The sequence below is a fragment of the Mesocricetus auratus genome, unplaced genomic scaffold (genome assembly GCF_017639785.1).
Source record: "Mesocricetus auratus isolate SY011 unplaced genomic scaffold, BCM_Maur_2.0 Super-Scaffold_100004, whole genome shotgun sequence".
Lineage (NCBI taxonomy): Eukaryota > Metazoa > Chordata > Mammalia > Rodentia > Cricetidae > Mesocricetus > Mesocricetus auratus.
The window spans coordinates 79015914-79039636 of NW_024429189.1; the positions used below are offsets into that span (position 1 = coordinate 79015914).

The window sequence follows — 23723 nt, forward strand, 5'->3', positions numbered from 1 at the left end:
CACTACTGCCATCCTACTAGGAGGACTAACCATGGGAGGCATAGCAGCAGGAATAGGAACCGGTACTGCCGCACTGCAGGAAACTAAACAGTTCCAACTCCTACAACAAGTAATGCGTGCAGATATTCGGTCTTTAGAGGAATCTGTCGCTGCCCTGGAGAAGTCTCTGTCCTCCCTGGCAGAAGTAGCCCTCCAAAACAGAAGGGGACTAGACCTCTTATTTTTACAGCAAGGGGGAATTTGTGCGGCCCTTAAAGAAGAATGCTGCTTTTACGCAGACCATACCGGAGTGGTAAGAGATAACCTGGCTAAAATAAAAGAAAGACGCCAAAAGTACCACCAATTAATTGAGTCCCAACAGGGATGGTTTCAGAATTGGTATAACAGGTCCCCTTGGTATTCGACTCTCATATCCACCATTATGGGACCCCTGATCATTATATTGCTGATTCGGGCCATGCATCTTAAACAGATTAATCCAGTTTATAAAGGAAAGGTTATCAATTGTACAATCACTGGTTTTGACTCAACAATACCAGCAGCTAAAGCAAAGGGATTTCGAGATGGCAGAAACCTCTGAATGAAAGATTTCATTCAGTTACAAGAGCAATGGGGGAATGAAAGACCCCGGCCCAGCACAGGTGGCTGAGGCCTATGGAAAATTCCTTTCCCCACAGCTCAGCCAAATAGTCATTTTTTGATCAGAAGGAAGCTCAGCTCAAGGTCTTTACAGCTGAATAGTCACTACTATCTCTGTCCAGGCAGGACACAGGTGTCTGCTATCTACATAGCGTCTGCATAGCCAGCCCAGCAAGACTGGGCCGGCACAGAGACCTATTGTTCCTCAGATAGGGCCAAGGCCGAGACTTGAGTTCTGAGAGAAACCTCAATAGCCCTCATTCTGAGCCCCCCCCGGCCTCATTTATATTGTCCAATCAGGGTCCTGTAACTAGGCTTCTTGCTTCTGTACTCCGCTTTTTTTGCTATAAAAGGACCCCTGAGTCCCCAGCTCGGGGCGCTCAGCCCCCCCCAAGACTGAGACGCCCGGGTACCCGTGTGTAAATAAAGCCTCTTGCTGTTGCATCCAAGCTCGTGGTCTCGGTGTTCCTTGGGTTCGGGTCTCCCTCCCCGTGAAAGTCCCCCGCCTGGGGTCTTTCAAGACCAACACCAAGAGACCTGTTAATGCTCCTATACCCGCCCACTCCTTAAGATGGTCCATTGTAGAAGTCAGCCAGGACGATAATCCCGATGCAAAGGAAAGGTCCACTCTGGTGGAATTCACATGGACCACTGCCAGCCTCAACTCCTTCAAAGTATCTTCAAATTTAAGTGACCAATTCTGTAAAGAAAACTGGACAAATACTTGGACAAATTTGTAGCTTTTGTAAAATTGGCATACTGAACAGGAACACATATAATCCTTGCATTTTCCACTCGCAGCCTCCAGGTGCCAAGATTGCCACTCACTTCTCCTTAATTTGGCAGTGATTTTCCAAGCCTTAATGGCTATCTGATCCACCTGTTCAAACACCTGTCCTGGATATCCTGTCTGCATGTTTGCAAATCTACCTTTTCATTGCTGGAATGGGGCACTGTTCATACCATGGGGATCATGACAATAGTTTGGAGTTCCTCCTCATTCTCCTCGGAGTCTGTAGACTCTGAGTCTTTTAGAGCTGAGTACATCTTTTTTTTGTTTTGTTTTCCTCCCTTTTCACCGTTTGTCTGTTCTGATCTCTCCTCTTGTTCTAAAGCATTTCTCCCCTTTTTAACTGCCTCACTACACTTCTGATCCTCAAGGGAACTTTTTACTAGTCTCCAGACAGGCCAAACACCACCTCTGAGCGTTTGAAATAATTCAGCATTTATCATCAAGTGTATTTTAGCAGTTGTTCCTTCCTGAGCAATATCCAGAATTTTTGTGTATTTTCCATATTGTTCCTCAGTCCCATGTCTCCCTAACTTCCAAAAATCTTAGATTCTTAGAACGAAGCAGCTCATTCAGAGCCAAAAAAATTGGGTGCAACTGAGAAGCGCCCATAGCCAAACTAACAATGTTTTTACTTTCGGTTCGCTGCTAGCCAAACAATGTTTCTTTTAAGCTTCTAATGTTTCTTTTTAGCTTTTACTTTGGGTTCCCTGCTAGCCAAGCTAACGATGTTTTTACTTTTGGTTCGCTGCTCCACGAACCATTTGTCCTGCTCTCTACCTACAGAGAGGAGCAAACCAATTGCTCTTATCCCAGTCCTTTTTTTGCCCCGTTCTTGTCGTGGTCCCTTTTTTAGTCTAAGATTCTTTGATCGCAGCAACTCGTTGAGTGCCAGAAAAATTGGGTGGGATGTGGAATTACCCATGTTTTAATAACATTGATTTTCTGACCGATCTGTCATAGTAACAAACAGTGAAAAAGAAAACCCAAAAAATAAAATTGAATACCACCCAAAGGGCCAAGAAAAAAAATAATACCCTTTGTTTCACTTTTACTCCATCCGCTTTGACGCGGCTCTACTACTTTCCTTTTTGTCCCGTCCGCTTTGACGCGGCTCTACTACTTTCCTTTTTGTCCCGTCCGCTTTGACGCGGCTCTACTACTTTCATTTTTATCCCGTCCGCTTTGACGCGGCTCTGCTGCTTTGCTTTCCCTGACCGTTCTCCCCTTCTCTACGGGTGAGAACAATAATCCCGCTCTTTTCGCGGATCCCCGCCTTACCTGGGGACTTACCGGTGCACCCCCTGACCGCTGTGAGTTCTGAATTCCTTTCTTTGTACGAGCGTCCCCGTACGGGCCACCAACTGTCACGACCACCTCGACCAGCAAGGAAGACGCGACTCAGGAATCCTTCTCACAAGCAGTTTATTCAGGACCTTGAACAAATCTTCTGACCCCAGGGAGTGCCCGCCCACAGCTTAAAAAGGCCCTTGGGCGGCCAACCCCGGTAAGCCATGTGGCAACAGCAGATAGGTCCACATACAAGGAAGCAAGCCTGATATCCAGCCTTGACCAAATAAGGAGTTGTTTATCACAGAGAGCACTTGCTGTCGGGCTAGCAGAGGCGGAAGCCAGCACCATCTTAAGGGTGCAGCACTTCGCAGCTCTCTACACATGAGCCCTTTTGAGCCCTGCTTAGTTGATTCTGTTGGGCTATGTCCTCAACCTCTGTGGCTCCTACAATCTTTGCTCCCCGTCTTCTGTGGGGTTCCAGGAGCTCTGCCTAATGTTTGGCCACTGATCTCTGCATCTGCTCTCATCAGCTGCCAGAGGAAGCCTCTCTGAGGATGACTGGATGAGGCATTGATCTATGAATACAGCAGAATATCATCAGGAGTCATTTCATTGACCTATTTCAGGGGTGTGTTTCGAGACAGGGTTTCTCTGTAGCCTTGGAACCCTGTCCTCAAAGTCACTTTGTAAACCAGGCTCATGGAGATCCACCTGCCTCTGCCTCCCAAGTGCTGGGATTAAAGGCGTGCACCCATTGCCTGGCTCATTGACTTTTTTTTCCAGTCCTATTTGGTTCTACCCTAGGTCTCTCAGCCCGCCACCTTCCAGTTTCATCCAGGCAGTGTTGGGCATGGGCACCCATTCCTGATACAGATCTCAAGTTAGGCCTTCCAGTCATTAGGTGGCCAATCCCACAAGTTATGACCACCATTGCCCTAGCATGTATTCCAGGAAGAACAGGCTGTAGGTCAAAAGCTTTGTGCCTATGATGGTGTACCAGGACCACCACTGGAAGCCCTTCAGACTCCTTACCCTCCATCACTAGAAGTCATCTCTAGAGTCACCCTCATAGTTTCCAGGAAGTACTCTATTGCAGACTCACAAAACCAGACCATTGTCACCTTTATCTGGAACAGCCACCACACCCAGCTTGTGGTGGTAGAGGAATGACATGTTTGTCATGTGTACTATTGACATCGCTGACAGGACTGAAATCCTTTGGGAAGTCTGAGTCTTTACCTCATTTGGAATTTGGTCTTGCCCTATTCAAAATCAATGCAACAAAGACAATGAAAGGCTTTGAGTACATATTGGCCAAGCTACAAGGTGAGGGCCATTCCAAAACACTTGTTGAGACAGCTGTCTCCTTTGCTTTCTTTTTTGGATCTTTGGCTGTCTCAACTTCTGTTCGAGAAGGTGAACCTGTTAATTAGCTGGGATATAAACAACACTTCTTTCTATAGGAGCACAAAATAGTCACTGCTTTACCTACGAAATGATGCTGTGCACTCACTTTGTCATTTTCTTTTAGCTGGTAGTGAAGCATGCACAGCGAATCCTTTTGTGATGGAGAGAACAGGGGAAGGACCATGTTTCATCATCCCGTGGATGTGACACCAATGACACAGGCACAGGGAACGAGGTGAAAGAACAAACTCACTCTATTTCAGGAAGGGGTAACCCTTATATACTTCCCACTGTGCCCCCCCCGGGGGGGGGGTGTCCTCTGAGCTGGCATCTGCTGAGGATGTGGTCACTGTCCATAGGTCCACCTTATCTGTCGTCAGACTTGGCTGCTGTTGTTAATGCCCTCTGGCAGACCCAGGCTGGCTGTCAGTAAATATCTACTGCACATTCTCTTACTATCTATCTAGGCTGGCTGCCAGGCCCATTGAGGCTTGGTTATCCCACAAGGCTTAACAGGAAAGAATGTTCAAAATCCTTGCTTAGAACCATTGATGCTGAAGGAGACACATTTGCAAATTACAGTCAACTCCTGTTGACCTCAGACTAACAGAAAATAAAGGGTCTAGGAAAGGAAATCCCCAAGACTTCTTTGCCTCAAAATCAACACATCCAACTACTGGGTCATATTTTCTCAGTCTGCAACTTGAGCTAATATGGTCTTCAGGTCCCGGGAGACCACTAGGTTCCTAGGTATATTAAACTTCCTGTTTGTTTCAAGGAGTCAATTAAAAACTGAAACTTGCCTGGTATGGTTGTACACGCCTTTAATTCCTTCACACTGGAGGCAGAAGCAGGCAGATCTGTATGAGTTTGAGATCAGTCTGATCTACAGAGTGAGTTTCAGGCCAGTCAAGGCTGCATAGTGAGCCTTGTCTCAAAAAGAAGATGAGGAAGAAGAGGAGGAGGAGGAAGAGGAGGAGGAGGAAAAGAGGGGGGAGTTGAAACTTACACAAAGCACAATGCCCTTATACATCACATACTTTACTTCAACTTACAAATAACCAACCAGAAGTAAATTTTCAACTAGACAAACACTGTAGGTCCTGGAGTCTATAGAGAATTAGATGTTTATTGTCAACAGGATAAATTTCCATTTGTGCAAAAAAATCATTGCCCTACCATTGAGTAGAAAACAAAAGAGTTAACAAAGCAGACCTCTAACCCCAGCCCTCAGGAGGCTGAGTGGGAATCATAAACTCAATATTACCCTACCTTGGGTTGTATATCAAGACTCTGTCTTAAAAAAAAGAAAAGGGGGAGTGAGAAATTTTTATTTGAACTTTCAGGTGATTCTTTGATAAATAATAATGAAAAATATAAAGATGGTCACGTTCACTTTATCATGTTCACCACATGGTGATTACATGTGCAGAAATATGATTCTTGTTTTTGAAATGAAGTGGAATAATTTCAATAATATCAAGAAAAAATGAACATGCTACAGGGTTGATTAGCACAATTCCACCTCAGCATTAAATTGGGGCAGTTAACTTAACAAAACTAAGTTAATTTTATAAACTATATAAAATAGCAACTAAGCTCAGAAACTGAATGAATGAATGAATGAGCTGTTTCTTCCTATTATCATGCCTGCTTACTTCTCTACTAAAAATTGGATCTCAGTTGTCTAGTAGGCCCTGATTAGTGGTTAGGAATATAATGAACTCTATAGATAAGTTGACTAGGTTTAAACCCTAACCTTATCATTACTCCCATAACTTTACGGCACATTCCGTGTGCCTTGTTTCCTTATTTTAATTATTGTTCTCACTTACTATTTGCTGTAAGCCACATAGACCAACTCATGAATATCAAACAACTCCAAGGAATATATGCTTTAACTATCCCCATGTAGAGACAGGAAACCAAAACGACTTAAGTTCAGTAATTTGCCCCAGGACACATTACTAGTATGTGCAACCGCGTGACTATCTTTGTGCCAAGACTGTGGCAGCAGTCCCACCTAGCAACACTGCTCCAAACAGGCTGGCAAGTGTCAGTTCCAGATAATTAGCATAGTGTTGTTTGGTGTTGTTGCTACTGGCAATAGTAATGATGATGCTTAGATGGCGATGGTGCTGCTGCTGCTACAGCTACTGCTGATGTTGGTGGTACTGATGCTGAGAACATAAGTAAACAATTGAGAGGATCTCTATTTCATCAACTGCATCATTTCCTTCCTGCTCTAACTCCGCTTGCAATGTGTCATCTACAGCTTACCCACTGGCTCAGGTTCCAATAGCTACACAACTGAAGTCTCATAAGTGGCAGTCCTTCTAACACTTACATGTGTCACCACATCTTCCTAGATAGGGTTAAGATGTGAGACCTCTCACGGGGGTACAGGAAGTTGAGTGGGTGGGGGTAGAATAGGGGAAGAGGGAATCATAGGTTAGAAGACAGATCAGGCACCAGAGTGACCCTTAGTGATCTAAAGGGATAACACCAATTGGCAAGCTAAGCAATAGTGGAGAGCCCACCTCGAATGCCCATTCCTGATAATGAACTTGATGTCTATAAACATCTGGGAGCCTTCATCCAGTGACTGATGGAAGCAGAGGCAAACACACAATTAAGCACTGAACTGAACCCAAGGAACCCAGTGGCAGAGAGAGAGGAGTGATGAGCAAATTGGCAAAGAATGGGCTGGCAAAACCAGCAGAGACAGCTGATCTGAACAGGGGAGAGCTCTTGGACCCCAGACCGACAGCGGGAAGGCCAACATGGGACTGATCTGGACCCCCCCAAATGTGAGTGTCAGTGAGAAGGCCTGGGCAACCTATGGGGCCTTGAGCAGTGGATCAGTGTCTATCCCTGGAATACAAACAGTCATCGTGTGCCCATAGCACAAAGAGGGATGCTCTCTCAGCCTGGACTCTTAGGGGAATGCCTGGACCCTACCCGGAGTGAAATGACAGACTCTAGATATCCCCTATGTGGAAGGAATTGGCAATAGGGTGGGAGGCTGGGGGGGAAGGGGAGTGCGGGAGGAGGGGAGGGAGAGGGAACTGGGATTGACATGTAAAGCAAGCTATTTAAAATTAAAATAAAAATGATAAATAAAAAATGAACATTCATGAGCTTCAAATCAAAAAAAAAAAGATGTGAGACTTCCTTCATCCTTTCATCCTGTCTTTTTAGAAAAATAGTGCTCAGTTGGGCAATTTCCTACAGCAGTTCAGACAGAGCACATGCTTGAGAAACTTCTTCCTATCAGGTGGATTTCAGGTCCTCCCCTAAGCACCTTCAGTGTAGACTGGTCTGAAAATTGAGGATAATAATTCTGCATGGTTAGCATCTGCCTGGCAATTATTGTATAGTAGCTTCCTTGTCTCATAGAACTGTTCCTCCCAATACCTTTGGTTCAGTATTGCAGATTCTTCCTAGTACAATGGAGTTGGAGAAGACCAACATGTACAGAATGTCCTAAACAGCATGACTTCTGACCCTAGCATTATACAACAGCACAGGAAGTAGGGACGATAATTGCTTCATTGCATAGAACTGGTTTCAGTGGGCTTTCTTACTCCTTAGTAAACTGTGGGATTGTCTGTGACAGAGTGTGACTGCCACCTAGTGTAATTCTTGTGAATGACCAATCAACAAGGTACTTTTTTTTTCTAGGAAAAACTTGAAGTAAACCCCCTTAAATTTTTGAGATAAAGAGCAGTGACGATGCTGAAATTCTCCAAAAGTCACACCCCTTCCTTCCTTCCTTCTAAGCAATGATGATGGAGACAATAAACAAAGTACAGCTGGAGTCTGAGGATGCTATCCAGAGGTGGAGAGCAGCATAAGCTTCCAACACAGACACTAACAAGACTCACCAGGCACAAGCAGTGCTGGGCCATCACAGACTTTCCAATGTGGAGTCAAGCCCTCTACAGTTTAATGCCTGGAGACACAGGCAAAAGACCATGCTACCTGAGTGCCTGAAAAAGAATGCCCGATTTCTCCCTCCAAACTAACCTATCCTATATGGTTCTTCACCCATTCCACCCAATTTAGAGAAAATGAATGTTCATCCTCAGGAAGGGAATGTCATTTAGGAAGAACGAGTAATCCTCCCAACCACCTTTTCTCCCCTACACAAATGAAATTGATGACTACCTTAAATGCCATCCTAGAGCCTTCATCCAGTAGCTGGTGGAAGCAGAAGCAGAGATTCACAGCCAAGCACTAAGCCAAACTCCTGGAATCCAGTTGAAAAGAGGGAGGAATGATGAGCAAAGGAGTCAAGACCATGCTGGGGAAACCCACAGAAACAGCTGACCTGAGCAAGTAGGACCCCAGTCTGACAGCATAGGGAACCAACATAGGATCAAACCAAGTCCCCTGAATGTGACTGTCAGTTAGAAGGCCTGGGCAGTCTATAGGGCCTCTGGCAGTGGAAGCAGTATGTATCCATAATGCAAGAATGGACTTTGGGAGCCCACTCCACATAAAGGGATACTGTCCCTGCTTAGACATACGGGGGAGGACCTACGCCTTGCCCCAAATAACTTGACAGACTTTGATGATCCCCCATGGAAGGCCTCTCCCTCCCTGGGGAGGGGATGGGGGGTGACATGGGGGGGTGGGGGCATAGAAGGATGGGAGGGAGAGGGAACTGGGGTTGATATGTAAAATGAGGTTGTTTATAATTTAAATAAAAAGGTATATTAAAAACCATCAGGAAATTATAAGTTACTGAAAATAAGGAACGTTGACTTTCTATGGGAGTTAGGTTAGCTAACATATATAAAGCACTTAAGGAGTTCAGCTGATAAGAGTACTTACTGCTCATACAGGAGGACCTGAGTTCAAATCCTTGGCACCCACAGGAAAAACTGGACATGGCTGCTCACACACCTGTGAGGGCAGAGGCTGAGACAGGAAGATCTCTGGGGCTTTCTTGCTGCCAGCCTAGATCCACGTTCAGTTAGAGAACCTGTTCCCATAGAGCAGGGCAGCAGATACCCTCTTCTGACCTCCAAACCCTTGCATGACTGTACATACCTGCACACACGTGCACATATATATCACATACACACACCACACACTCACACACAAAGATAAATAATCTGGGAGGTTTTGTGAATATTATCAAGCTATTAAATATTAAACATTATTATTAATTAATTAAATTTTTATTTATAAATAATAAAATGCTTAGCACATTCCCACTTTGACCCTTGCCCTGACACTATGAGCCTTTTAAAGAGACAAGTAAACCATGATTCGTCTGTGCTGTCTTCATCAAGCTACCTCCAACCCTTAGACAAGCCTTGGCTATAACAAGATAGGAGATGCAACTCTAAAGTTGAGGGTCAGCTTCCCTACTGCACCCTGCTGATGGGGAATGGTACTGGCTGCTGTGGGACTGTCCCACGTCCTGTTGCTCCTGGACATACCACATGCACCACTGGGCAAGGCCACTGGGTCCTACCTCTTCTTACAGCCTCACAGTGAGGTCCCAACACTGATCTGTGGAGTTCTTCCCTATTTGGGTGATCAAGCCATCCTTCATTTTGACACGGAAAATGCTAGGGCAGAGCCTCAAAGCCCGTGAACAGACACATGCCTGGGCACTGACCTGGGACACAGAAACCCAGGAGCTGGCGGAGAATGAGGAGAATCGGGAAGTAACACTGGCAGATGGCCATGCCCTGGGGGGAACGCAAAAGAGGTAAGTGTGGGCAGAGCAAAATGGATGTGAGGGTTTTCCTGGAAGGGTGGGGTAGCGATCAGGCTCTCCTCACTATTCTCAACTTGTGGGGATGGGAAAGAGAGTTTGCAGGACTCAGCCAAAAGTGATTGTGACCCAACAGGCATGGAGGCTCAGAGGGGAGCCAAGAGGGGTCAGCTCTGGGCTGAAGTTTCTAGGGCAAAACTGAGGCAAAGAGAGGCAAAGGGACAGAGGACTCAGAGCTGAGCGGGAGCCTCATTCCCTTCAGTTTGGAGGCTGTAAGACTCAAGACAAAAACTCTGCCGGGGGATTCTGGGCTTTCCATATGATGGAAAGTCTGTCCTCTCCTATTCTCATCTTTCTGATGATCATACAACCCACATCTGAATGGTGCTCTATCTACAGCTCAACCCTTGACTGTGAGAGTCCAGAGTGCTAGGACACAGATGTCATGTGAAGTAAGTACCAACAGGCTCATGTCAAGGACATATGTGAAAGATTCTAGAGATACTAGTCTTCCTGAGCTGGCTTCAAGAGGATAATAAAGTCCCCAGCAGTGGATGTGACCTGAAGCATGACCTTGGAAAGCATCATCAACATCACATATTTGGTCCTTCAACTTTCATTCTGGGATTCCCTCTCTGACCTGTACCCTATGTAGGAACTCCTTGGCATGGGCATCCAGCCGGAGGGTATCATGCCCTGTTAGAATGGGATCTACAAAAGCTGAGTGACCACTGGGGTCCCCAAGGAGAGGAGCTTGTACAGTTGCCATGTGGATCACAGTGAGAGAAACAGGTCTGTGGGAAGACCCCGGTGGTGGAGCTTCAGAGTTGGGGGTCTATGCTTGGTCTTCATGTTGGCCGCTTTTGAGGTTCTTCTGTGTGGCCTTTGGTACAAGAGGAAAAGGGACAACATCAGTTGCAGAAGGGTCAGAAACATAAAGCTACAAGTCTAGAAATCACTATGTGAATTTAGATTTTAATGCATATAGCATATAAGGAAAGGGGGAGGGGCGAAGAGGGGAAGAGAAAGGAGGAGGCAAAAGAAGACAAAGGAGAATGGGGGCCAAACTGACCAAGGTACCATTGTGTACACATTTGAAAAAGTTACCAACTGCACTTGCCAGTACATGCCCACAATCCTAGAATTTGAGAGGCAGAGGAAGGAGGGAGGGGTAGGAGTTTTAAAGGCAGCCTGGGTTACAGAATAAGTATGAAGGCAGCCTAAACTAAGACCCTGTCTCAAAAACAAACAACTCAGAACAAAAAAAAATCTCCAACAATAAAAGTCAAAACTCACAACTGAAAGAAAATATTACTAAGAAAATAAAACCATGAAAATTGTTTGACTATTTGGTCTACCTTACTTCTCCACCTAGGACCCCAGGCAGTAAGGACACGGGATGCCTTTGGATCTCTTATCTTCATGATTCCAGGAAGCTGAAGTGTCCGTATTTTCTTAGGAAGAGAACTTGAAATCTTGCCTAGGCTTTGTCACAGGAGGCCCAACTCATTTACCTTGATGAGACCCAGATAGTCCTAAACAATAGCACCTTTTGTATCTAACAATGAGAAATCAGAAAAGACAGATGTGGGAACACCAGACCTTGAGCAGAGACCCACTTCCCCTTCTGCCTGGGAGTAGGCAGCTGTAAGACAATGTTTACTAAAAACATGTTTACTAAAAACAATACAATGCCGGGGGCAATAAGTTCCTGGAAAAGGCCTACCCACAGAAACCACCCTGACCTCGACCTTGTCCAAAGACTAACCGCCTCTTCTGCCACGCCCAGATCAGTTTTTGGTGTCAGAGCAGAACCAGCCAGGGTAGAGGAGAGAGCAGAAGCTTCTCTGGTGGGAGCTTTTCTTAGGAAGTTTTCTTGAACCTTTTTGGGGCCTGCTTAAAGTTTTCTTTACACCGTTGAACAAGTCTCTGTGTTGTCAATCCCCGACACCCTCCGCACGTTCTCGGACACAGGCCGCGCAGCAGACGCGACAACAGAGAGCTGGGAATGGAGGGCTTCAGAAAAGACAAGAGATATGGAATGGGGGAGGGGGCTTCAGAAAGTGTGGGATGATCCCTGCTGCCACTATAGCCAACAGAGTGTCATCAAGTGCAAAAAGAAAGAAGTCTGTTTCTACAAGACTCTGTAGCCAGTGTTGGTTCAAAATTAGAGAATCTGACACTGGGAAGTTTATTTTAGACAATATTTAAGTACAGCCCAATTTGGAAGAAGTTTTCTGGTGATAATTAACTCAGTCTCATGTGCACAGCCAAAAGCTTAAGGCAAGACTCCACCAGGACACTTCATAAAGTACATGTGACATCTTCTATAAAGATGGGTTGTATAGGTGCATATGACATCTTAAGGGTGTGGGGGAGGATCTGGTGTGGTCTAAGTCATACAGATAGGGCAAAGGTCACCAAACTATTAACCACTTCTGTCCCAAGACTTCTGGGCAGAAAGCAGGTCAGACAGCTCTCCCTTTGAAGAGACAGCCCTGCATGTTCAGCATTTTTTTATGCCCTAGCGCTATGATTACAAGGACCTCCATGTCTCCTATAAGAAAAGACAGAGACCTGAGGGTGGGAGGGTTTCTTCCTGACCATATGCCCTCTTTCTTTGGGATACTGTCGGTGTGAGATGCTTGGGGGTGGGGGGGGTATTACATAGTAAGCACAAGAAATAAAAGGTGGCCTCAGATATTTCTATTCTTTAAAAGGAAAAAATGTAGGGGGGAATGCAAGGAGCCTTCTTCCCAGGAGCCTGGCCCCAGAGCTGCATCAACCACAAATAACACACAGAGACTCTATTAGTTACAATGCTGTCAGCCAATGTCCAGGGCTTCTGATTGGCTAGTTCCATCTTAAGTATTAACTCATAACTATATATATATATATATATATTCTTCTCTTACCAAGGATGCCAGTCTCATGTGTCCCCCTTCCCGGGATCACATGGCAACTCTCCTTGTTACTACATTTCCCAGAATCCTCCTCAACTCCTAGTCCCTCCTATCTTGCTTCCCTATTGGCCAACAATGCTTTATTCATTAACCAATAAGAGAGACATATACACAGAAAGGCTTCCCCCCCCCCCCATCAGGAGGATATTAAGAAACAATTAAAGGGGCCAGGCGGTGGTGGCGCACGCCTTTAATCCCAGCACTCGGGAGGCAGAGGCAAGCGGATCTCTGTGAGTTTGAGGCCGGGCTGGACCGATAGCCTCCGAAACAATACAGAGAAACCCTGTCTCGTAAAAAAAAAAAAAAAGAAAGAAACAATTAAAGATATCAATATCACTTGCTACTAAAGAAATGCAAGTAAGATCATACGGTGATAACCACAAAACACACACACACCTATTATAGCAGTTAAAATAAAAATGAACAGACTGAGGGAATAGCTCTGTGAGCAGTGTCTGCTTCATAAACATGAGGAACCTCAGTTCAGATCCCCAACACCCACAAAAAAAAAAAAATATGGGTTTGATGACCCATGCCTTAACCCCTGGTACTGGGGAACAGCTACAGGCAGTCCCAGAGTTCACGGACAAGCAAGTCTAGCAGAGGAATGGTGCAATGCAAGTCCAGTAAAGGGACCTTTCTCAAAAGACAAGATGAAGGGTCATAGGGGAAAAATCCCAAGGTCCACCTCTGGCCTCTATTTGCATAGACTCACATACCCATACACAAAAGAGAGAGAGAGGGGGGGGGGGGGAAGAAAGGAAGGAAGGAAGGAAAGGAGGAAGGAGAGAGGGAAAAGTGGGTATATCTCGGCAAGTTTGAAGCCAGTCTGGTTACAGAGTGAGTTCTAGGACAGCCAGGCTACACAGAGGAATCCTGCCTCAAAACACCAAAAAGAAAAAAAGAAGCAAATAAAACAAAATGCAATACCAAAGACTGCCAAAGATATAGAACAACTGGATTGTTGAGGGAAGGAACATAGAAGAATGACCACAGTTGGATAATTTCTTATAATGCTAAACATACTGATCCCAATTATTTGGGAGCCTGAGACATGAGGATCACAGTTCAAGGCTAGACTGATCCGACAGTAAGCTTGAGTCTGACCTGTACTACATATACAGAGTCTGTCTCAAAGTAACACAAAAAATATATTTAACTACTACATAAGCCAGAAATTATATCCCTGGGTACAAATACTAGAGAAATAAAGTACACCATGTAAAAGCACACCATGGCTTTATTTTTAATCACCAAAACCTGGCAACAATCAACATGTCCATTATTCTGTGCATAATTAAACAAACTGTGGTAAATTCTATTTTGCGGAATACTAAATGATAATAAAAAATAAATCCAGTTCTGAAAAAACATACCTCTGGAGAGTATTATACTAGGTGAGAAAAAAGCCAAGAGGCGTAAACATAGTCCTATCTGTATGATCTATTCATACAACATTCTTAACATGACAAATCCCAGCGATGAAGAACAGACTAATCCAGCTAGTGGCTGCCAGGATGAGGGTGGTGGGAGGGGAGGACAGCTGAGAGGAAGCACAAAATGATCTTTGGAGAGACAGTTCTGCATCCTGGCTGGGGTGGGACCAGTAAAGTATAAATAAATACAAGCAAATAAGAGGCATATTTAAAAACCCTCAGTTGTTCCAAAAACCAACTTTACTGATGCAGAGTCTACTCTGCAATTTTTTATTAAAAAGTTTTTATTATTATGGGGCTGGAGAGATGGCTCGGTGATTAAGGGTGTACACTGATATTGCAGAGCATCCAAGTTCAATTATCTAGATCCCAAGTCCATGATAAAATAAGAAAAAAACATACCCTAGTCCAACAAGGCTGATTCCCTGATTTTATGATGACACTGTAGTTATGAAAGATGTTTCCCTTAGAGGAAACTGAAGAAGATATACAGAGTTCTTTGTTATGTTGAAATTTACTGTGAACTTTTTGTAAAAGGTAAATTTGAAAGTGACAAGAGTATGGGCTAGTGGGCTGGAGAGATGGCTCAGAGGTTAAGAGCACTGACTGCTCTTCCAGTGATCCTGAGTTCAATTCCCAGCAACCACATGGTGGCTCACAACCATCTACAATTCAATCTGGTGCCCTCTTCTGGCATGTAGGCAGAACACTGTATATGTAATAAATAAATAAATCTTAAAAAAAAAAAGCGTATGGGCTAGCAAGATGACTCTCTGGGACCCACATGGTAGAAGAGAATGAACTCTCACAAGCTGTCCTCTGGCCTCTATATGCACACTGGTGGCTTACTTACAGAATAAATAAATGAATGTAATAGAAAAATTAAGATTTATTGTTTTTAATTGTGTATATCTGTCTGTCTGTCTGTGTGCACACGAGTGCCGGTGCTGCAGAAGTCAGAGGCACCAGATTCTCCTGGAATTGAAATTACAATAGTTGTGAGCTGCCCAACAGTGACGGTTTGAACTCAGGTTCTCTACAATAGCAGTAAGCACTCTTAACCACATAGAGCCATCCCTCCAACCACATGGCAATAAAAACTTCTAGTAAGAGAAAACTGCAGATTAGACTATGCCCCAGTAAAGTTGGTTTTTAGAATAACTGGGTTGTTTTTTTTAATTCACCTCGTAACTTATTAACTCATCCTTATTTATATTTTCCCTGGTTCTGATTTTTGCTTCTTCCTACATTGTTTGTTCTGATTGTGAGCAAACAGATCATTTTTGTAAAGCATGGCATGAAAATCAATGAAAAATGAGAAGCAGTTTCTTGACGCCAGGTACTGTGCCAGGTCCTATGAATATGATTAATTCCAAACAGGTCTCTGCTTTGCCTCCTCCTACACCCTGCACCAGCACCGCTAAACCCGTTTCCATACACAGTCCCTAGTCTAGTTTTTCCCTGTGCTCCGTTTCTTGTTCTTGGCTCTTTCACCAAAACACAAATAGCGATTTCTGAAATAAAAGGAAGAGGACACGAAGCAGAGATCTTTAACCACCAGAAAACAGAAGCCCTTCGTGCTGAGAAGCAGTGGGAGGGAATGGCTTCAAGGCAGCTGAAATTAGACAGGGGTGTGAGGGAGCGTGGGTGGTTGCCTGCTTCAAGCAAAGGAGCTGCTGAACAACGCCCCCACGAGCCAGGCTGTGGTGTCAGATTCAAAGCTGTTGACTTTGTGCTACCATCCTTCACTGTAGCTGCACAAATTCATGCCATTATCCCCAGGAAATATCAGTGCACCCCTAAAGAATGCCGAGAGCAAACAGCGCAGGCAATGGCAGTACTTCTTAAATAGGAAAGACCCTGTGTTCTTTACTGTTCTCATATTTTACAAAGTTCACTGCAAATGGAAAACCCAGTAATCACTCAGGGACAGTCATCAGTGACCATGACTCCAGGCCTCTGGTTTGAGGTGACTCATGGAGGAACAGAGGATGATCAAGAATTTACAACAGTTACTTTTTTCTTAATCTGAGTTTCTCAATCACCAGAAGACATTGATGAGACTGACGTAACCAGCACACAACACACTTAGAGCCACGGAGATGGATCCCGCTCCTTCTCTGGCTCTAGTGTACCCTTGTACAGATGTCCCCTCGTTAAAACTTCAACTCTCAGCCCAAAGCCATATTAAATATCTGTAAAGGTGTTGAGAATGAAATCTAACAGATATTTTTCTCCAAACTCAAACTCCTGTTAGGAACCTGGAATGAAAGGACACACAAAAAAAGTGTGCTATAATTAACACCACAAAGAGAAATCCAAACAATTCATCCCCTAAAGATAATCCAGAGTGGTATTGAGTGAGTTGTTTCACTCAAAAATAGCTCAACACAAATACATTTAAAGTGATATGGGATGAGGAAGCCTCAATTCAAGTTCCAACCGGGGCTGTCTATCTTTTGTGTTTATTCTTAGAATGGCATCTGTTACATATGATTTATTTAATATTTTAATTAAAATTTAAAACTCACAAAACAATTTCTCAAGAGAGTTCTTTTTTGTTATAACTTATCTCTGAAATAAACCGGGAAATATATATTATCCCAAAAGCACATGGGAGACAAACTTCTGGCTTCAGTACACCTACCACACACATAGACTTCTGCAAACTAGTTTCTTCCATCCCTGAGCTTGAGATTCTATTTTGTCATTAAGTTTTGTCAGTGAGGGTGGGAGGTGGGGTCTTTATGATGTTTGCAAGCATGTGGATCATCATACTTTCTTACATTTGCCCTCCTTCCCCTGGCCTCTCCCCGGTAGCTGGAGTTTTCCTGTCCCAACCGCATGCTCCCAAATAACCAACACTAAGGCTTATTATTAATTACAAATGCTCAGCCAATATTCAGGCTTGTTACTAACTAGCTCTTATAACTTATCTCCTTCCATTAATCTGTGTGCTTCCCTGAGGCTCATGGCTTTTACCTCTATCCCATTTTGTGTGTCTGACTCATTCTCTGGCTGGCTGGCGACTCCTCTGACTCCACCCTTGTTGGGGAAGTCCTGTTATTTGCCTGTTATTTTTCAATAAAGTACTGTTGAGCCTATAGGAATCTAGATAGGTGGGGCTAGGAGTCCAGGAGGATTCTGGGAAGGAGAAACACAGAGAGTCGAGATGTAACGCCATTGGGGTAGGAAGCCCGGAAACTTCTCCGGTAAGAAACATACTTAGATTAACAATTATGGGGTAATTACTTAAGTCAGAGCTAGCCAGTAAGAAACAAGCAAGGCCAACAGCTTCATAATTAATACAACGTCTTGTGTGTTTATTTGGGGACTACAAAGCGGCAGAGCCCAGGTGACTGGCGGGGGATAAACCAAAGCGACTAGCAAAGAAAAAGCTTCTCTTAACACACCCTTCCTCGTCCCTTCATTCCCAGTTTGGTTTTCCCATCTAACTTTATCTTGTTCAGCTATTGGCTAGTCAGCTTGTTTATTAAACCAATCATAGCAGCGTATGTTCATACAATGTACAGAAGGATTATTCCACGGCACTCCCCTGCAAAAGAGGACTTTCCCTGAAGTCTACGCCACCCAGGTCAGAGGTCGGAACTCTTGTAAAATGCAATGGGAGCTTCTGTTTGGAGTTGTGACGAATGTCTACACTTCACTTGTATGTGTAGAGATCATGCTGGGCTCGGCAGTAATCACTGTGCTTCAGAACCTCCTTAAGTACAGGAATGCTATGTATGTAATCTGAAATGTCCTGACACACAGGCTTCAGTGTTTGAACTTAGACTCCCGCTAGATGGCGCTGTTTAGGAAGCAGTGGGACCTTTGCAACTTACATCCCTGCTTAGAGAAATGGGTGGCAGTTAGCCTTATAGGCTATATCCACCGGTAGCTCCAGCCTGAGCTCTCTCTTTTGAGCTGTTTTAGCCACTCAGTTCGTGGTAGTTTGTTATGACAGCCTCAGAAAATTAATACAGTTGCTCTTTTGCCCTCCTCTATCAGCAGTACCTGGTTTGTAATAGTTCAACGTAAATATATTTATTTTTGTATTTTACAGTAGTGATACAGCAATAGACACACAGTAAACAGATGCTGACTTCTGAAATCTGCAATGTACGTACATATGCATATGGCTATGCATGCACATGTGTGCATAAGAAGGCCAGAGGGCAGCATCGGGTGTCTTCCTCAGTTGCTCTTCTGTTTTGGTTTTGGTTTGGGTTTTCTTTTTCAAAACAGGGTTTCTCTGGCTTTGGAGGCTGTCCTGGCACTCACTCAGTAGACCAAGCTGGCTGCAAACTCACAGAGATCCACCTGCCTCTGCCCCCTCCCTCCCCCCCCCAGTGCTGGGATTAAAGGCATGTGTCACCACCGCCCTGCTGCTCTTCATTTTTAAGGCAAGGTCTCTATACCTAGAGCTCACTAATTCAGTTAAACTGGCTGGCCAGTGGGCTCCAGGGATCTGATCAAGCTCTAAAGGAGCTCAACTTACAGATATGTGCCATTTGTCCGGCTTGAAATTTTTCTACCTCCAAAAGGAATCCCCATTAAAAAGCTTGGCAACTTTTGAATATATCCCCTCCACTATTCTCTCAAATCAGTAAGTCTAAACAGTTTCCAAAGCCCTTTCAATTATTTCTGAGAAATATTTCCTGAATTTTCCTTTGCCTCCCCCACCCCCATCCTCCAAGACTTAGCCCACTCATCCCTCTTCACTGCTGTTTCCCACCTGACCTCACGGCAGTCTCTCCCGAGTCCAGCAGATCCTACTCACAATAGCGTCTACTGAACGTGCTGGGTCTCTGGTCTCTGCCTACTCTTTGTAATACAAAGAATTTGGAATGTTTCTAAAGATAAGTAAAATGCCTCCAGTGTCTCTTTTCCTGAGCCTTGCCTCCTGCAGTTCTCCCAACAACCTCCCCACACATGCTTTAGTTCATACCATCACTTGCCGTCTCCTGCCTTTGACTATGGGTTTACCCACCCACAACTCCTCCAGCTTGTTTACAAACTTGTACTCATTGTGCAAGATCAAATTTAAATAATTCTCTTTGGGATAGTTCATCATGAGTCACCAACTTAATTGTTCCCTTTGTTATGTTTTAAGCATTTTGTATAGCTCACAGAACCAGGAGCTTGAGATGTTCTTTTCAAAAGAACAAGAGAGCGACTCTTATTTTACTCAGGAGAAATAACTATCTTCTCCACACTGTGAGAACAGCAGTCATCTTGAACTCCAAATTACAGTGACTCGGAATGCAATGGGCACTCCCTTTGGTAGCACTGTGGTTCCTGTCTCCTAGTATCTTTATGTAAATTCTTCTTTCTGATGAGTACAGACAGAAACCGTACTTAGTGCTAACATTCCTGGGATCTCGCTCTGGTCTACTCTCAGCTCCAGGGTCCCTGTGATGTCCATAGAAAGAATAAAGACAACATGCACAGGATATAGTGTGGAAAAGAGTTTGCGGCACAGTGCGTGTGTGGCACTCTTAAAAGATGTGAGTGAGCATTCACAAAGCTCCATCAGCTCCTGGTTTTGTAAGGTCTCAGTTAGGAGGCAGGAGGACATCTCCAGTGACCTTCAAGCCTGCTAATATCTGGCCAGCTACCTAATGCTAACACAATATGGTAAGCATGCCAGAATATACCTTCCCTGACTATGTTGCATTACTTGGCAAAAGTGAATGCATTTTGCAGACATTATTGTTTGCGTTGCTTTAGTGGGATGGCAGGTGTTGTGAGGCAGGTATTGGCAGTAATAATGATTAAACCCAGAGCCCTCCACATACTAGCGCTTTATGAGTTACGTTCTGTGAGGGCTAAAGTTATGTTTTAAGTTTAAATTATTGTGTTTAAGAAATCTAAAAGCCGTCTGCTCCGGACTCCAAGAACAAAGCATGGTTCCGCCCAGAGCCAATGATGGACTGAGTGGGACACGGAGACCCACACGTGTGCATGGAACAGTCCACCCCCATCTCTGAGAAAACATGGGAACACCCAGCACCTTGTGGCACCGGGCACTATTATAGTAAGCAAATCCATGGTGTGGCATGGGAAAGAGTGAGACAGGGACAGAGGCCTATCTGAAGAGGTGAAAGCGGGGAGGAGCCGGCCGAGTTGGCTTGATTGCCATCCGGGGCCACGGTGACGTCTGAGCGGGGGCTGCTGCCAGGGCCCATGTCTGGGTTCATGGCCCTGTTGCAGCTGAGGTCTGTGTTGATTTCCATAGCACCGGATACCAACCACTGAAGGCCAAGAGGATAGGGCTCTACAGAGTCGGCCCCGCCCCTCACTGACTACAACACCAGGGAGAACTTGCCCTGCCCCTCACCAGCAGAAGTACTCAGGTCCTACACCGCGCCTGGGCAGCACAGTAGAGCTGACCCTGTAGACGGAGGTGCAGGTGAGCCAGCCCTGAGGACATAACAATAGCCTAGAGGGTACTGCTCCCCTCGCCTGTGGTTTGGTGGGGAGGGTGAGGGAGAGATGCCCTCCTGCCTCGAGCCATCGGTGCAGCTGGTGAGAGCTGATCCTCCCCTTTACCAGCTGTAGCACTGGGGAAAGTGGGCACTGCGCCTGTCTGGGCATCACAATGGAGATGACCCTGGTAACAGGGGTGAGGTGTCAACAGGGACTTCCTGATCCCTCACCTGCTGCAGCACTTGGGAAAGTCAGCCCTACACCTCCTCTGGGTAGCACAGTAGAGTCAATCCTGTTGGCAGGGGCATGGGTGAGCCAGCCCTGAAGTTGTGAGCATGGGAGAGCTGACCCCACTACCCCTCTGTCAAGATGCCCCCTCTTAACCCTTGGCCCTCACCACCTATGGCAGACAAGGAAGCTGACCCTTGCCCTCACCAGCTGCAGCATTCAGGAAAGTAGGCCCTGCTCCTCACCTGGGCAGCACAGTAGAGCTGTTGGCAGGGGCACAGGTAAGAGTGGGCTAGCTGGCCACCCCCCATTGTCTGTCATGTGATGGTAGGAGCTAGGGAGAGATGCCCTCTCCCCCTCGCCCCTGCTAGCCACCTGACGCAGTGAGGGAGCTGACCCTCCCCCCCTTATCCGATGCAGATTCAGGAAAGTGGGCCCTGCACCTCACCTGGGCAGCACAGTATTGCTGACCCTATTGACTGGGGTGCCAGTGAGTCAGCCCCAAGAAGGAGAATGTGGGAGACCTGGCCCTGCCCCTCGTCAGCCATATGGTGGCATGGGTTGGGAAAGACCCTGTCCCCCTCCCTACCCCTTGCCACCTGAGGCAGATAGGAGAGCGGACCCTGAGGTCATAAGAGATGGAGAGAGGACCCTGCCCTCACCAGCTACCGCGTCTCAGCTGGACAACACAGTAGAGCTGGCCCTGAAGGCACAGGTATAGGAGAACTGACCTTGAGGGTGAAAGCAAGGGAGTTGGTCCCATCCCTTTCGAGTTGCTGCAAAGGGTGAGCTAGCCAGAACAATGCAGGAGAGCTCACCCTGGTGGTGAGGACAGGGAAGAGCTGGCGGGCTGACCAACTCTACAACTACCCAGGCCCACAATCAGAGTCTAAGTTGGCCCACTCAACACCCTCACTATCTATGATCTGTTAGAGCACTGGACGGGGTATGTCCTATAGATCCAAAGCTGCAGGGTCTCTGCACAGGGCAGCAACAGGATATCCAAGAAGAGCCCCAGTGAGGGCCCTGTATTGATTGTGTAGTAGAAACCAGAGACCTTGAATTAAATCAATGACTATTTGCAGTGAACACTTGCAAGTATATATGGATAAAAGGGTATACTGCATGACTCACTGTTTCACACTACAGCTTCCAGGACGAGATTTAAGATGAGATTTTTCCCCCACTTAAATTTTGTTATTTTATTTTGGGGGTGGGTTGTAAAGGGTAGAGGGTGAATATGAAGGGACAGGGAGATGAATGACATCGAGATGAATGACATCAAGATGAATGACACAAAGAATAAATTTTAAAAAAGTAAAAACCCATAAAACAAAAATGACTCCAACCTGTAAGCCCCACTTGCCTAAGGATGGATAAGTTCCTAGAATGTTGGGGGCCTTTGTTGATATAAGAAAACAAACCACATGTTTTTACTTTTTTAAGGAAGTTTGGTTGCCCCAACTGCACAGGATATGCTTGTGTGAGAACCAAAGCCAAATGCTGGAAGCTGTTTCCATTCTGCTAAACAAGTTTGCTTGATCCATCTGCACCTGCACTGGATGTGCTTGATCGCATATGGGCAGGAAATACGTCAGGATGTATGTTCATCCCTGATTGGATGAGGGGGAGCACAGGCAGGAAATATGCTTGTCCCTGATTGGACCTGATAGCCTTGTGGGGTTGCCTTTTGAAACCTCTGCAAAGTGTGTCTTGTGGCCATTTTCTGGGAACCCAGAGATGGACCTGGCCAGAGTCCATCAACCTGGCCAGTATTTAATCAAATTTGGCTTTAAATTGTAGTAACAGTTTTATTCTTGACTGGTAGGATTAATACTTGATCACACATGGGCAAAAGGGACATAGGCAAAAGAAGTACATCAGTATGTATGCTTGTCTCTGATTGGACTAAGGTGGGAAGCCTTGTGGGTTTTGCTTTTATAAGCACTAGACTAACATAATTTGTAACCATTCTCTGGGAATCCCATTTATGGATCTGACTAGTGTCCATCATCCTAGCCAGTATTTAATAAAGATTGCTTCAAATTTGGCTCAAAAACTGAGGTATTTGTCTTATTTTCACCCAGTGGGACCAACAATTCCCCAACTGTGAGTTTCACAAATGTTAATAAGTCCCCCAGGTTACTTGACCTTACATATAATTGGAAGAAATGTTGTACTGGATTATCCTGATATAATTCCTAAAATGAATAGGAAACGAAGCAGCCAGGAACAACAAACTGCCAGCCAGGCATGGTGGTGTTCACCTTTAATCTCAGCACTCAGGAGACAGAGGCAGGCAGATCTCTGTGAGTTCAAGACCAGCCTGCTCTACAAATCAAGTTCCAGGACAGACAGGGCTACCACACAGAGAAACCCTGTCTCATAAAACAAAACAAACTGGCATGTATCCTATATCCTATAGTGTAAAGGAGATGAAATCTGCCTGTAGCTCAGGGTGGGAAAGTAGTCAAGTTACCAGAGGACAACCACGGTTTGACTAACACTTTGAGTCAACCTGAACAGAGGACCTAACTAAGTATTCATAGACTTCTGTCCTGCAGAAACTGTGACAATAAAAGGGTATCATTTTGATGAGGCTAGAGAGATTACCTAACAGATAAGAGCACCAGGTTCAGTTTCCAGAAATCACATGGTGGCTCACAACCACCAGTAACTCCAGTTCCAGGAGATCTGATGCCCTCTTTGGGCCTTTTCAGGTAATGCACACAAATGGTACACATTTCTTGGGAAAAAAACACTCTTACACATAAAATAAAATTATTTTTCAAATATTTTTG

General features: G+C 45.2%; 1 long non-coding RNA gene across 3 annotated transcripts; it reads left to right on the forward strand.

The window, feature by feature from the left end:
* The first annotated feature begins 17434 nt into the window (after window positions 1–17434).
* LOC110342829 lies at window positions 17435–22968 on the forward strand. 3 transcript variants are annotated; one of them, XR_002384992.2, is made up of 4 exons: window positions 17646–18384; window positions 20132–20302; window positions 20504–20677; window positions 22369–22968. It is a non-coding gene; the product is annotated as an uncharacterized LOC110342829 (long non-coding RNA). The 3 variants fall into 3 exon arrangements; XR_002384991.2 differs by lacking the exons at window positions 17646–18384; window positions 22369–22968 and adding an exon at window positions 17435–17474 and having other exon boundaries at window positions 20504–22351; XR_005877307.1 differs by lacking the exon at window positions 22369–22968 and having other exon boundaries at window positions 20504–22351.
* The last annotated feature ends 755 nt before the right edge of the window (window positions 22969–23723 follow it).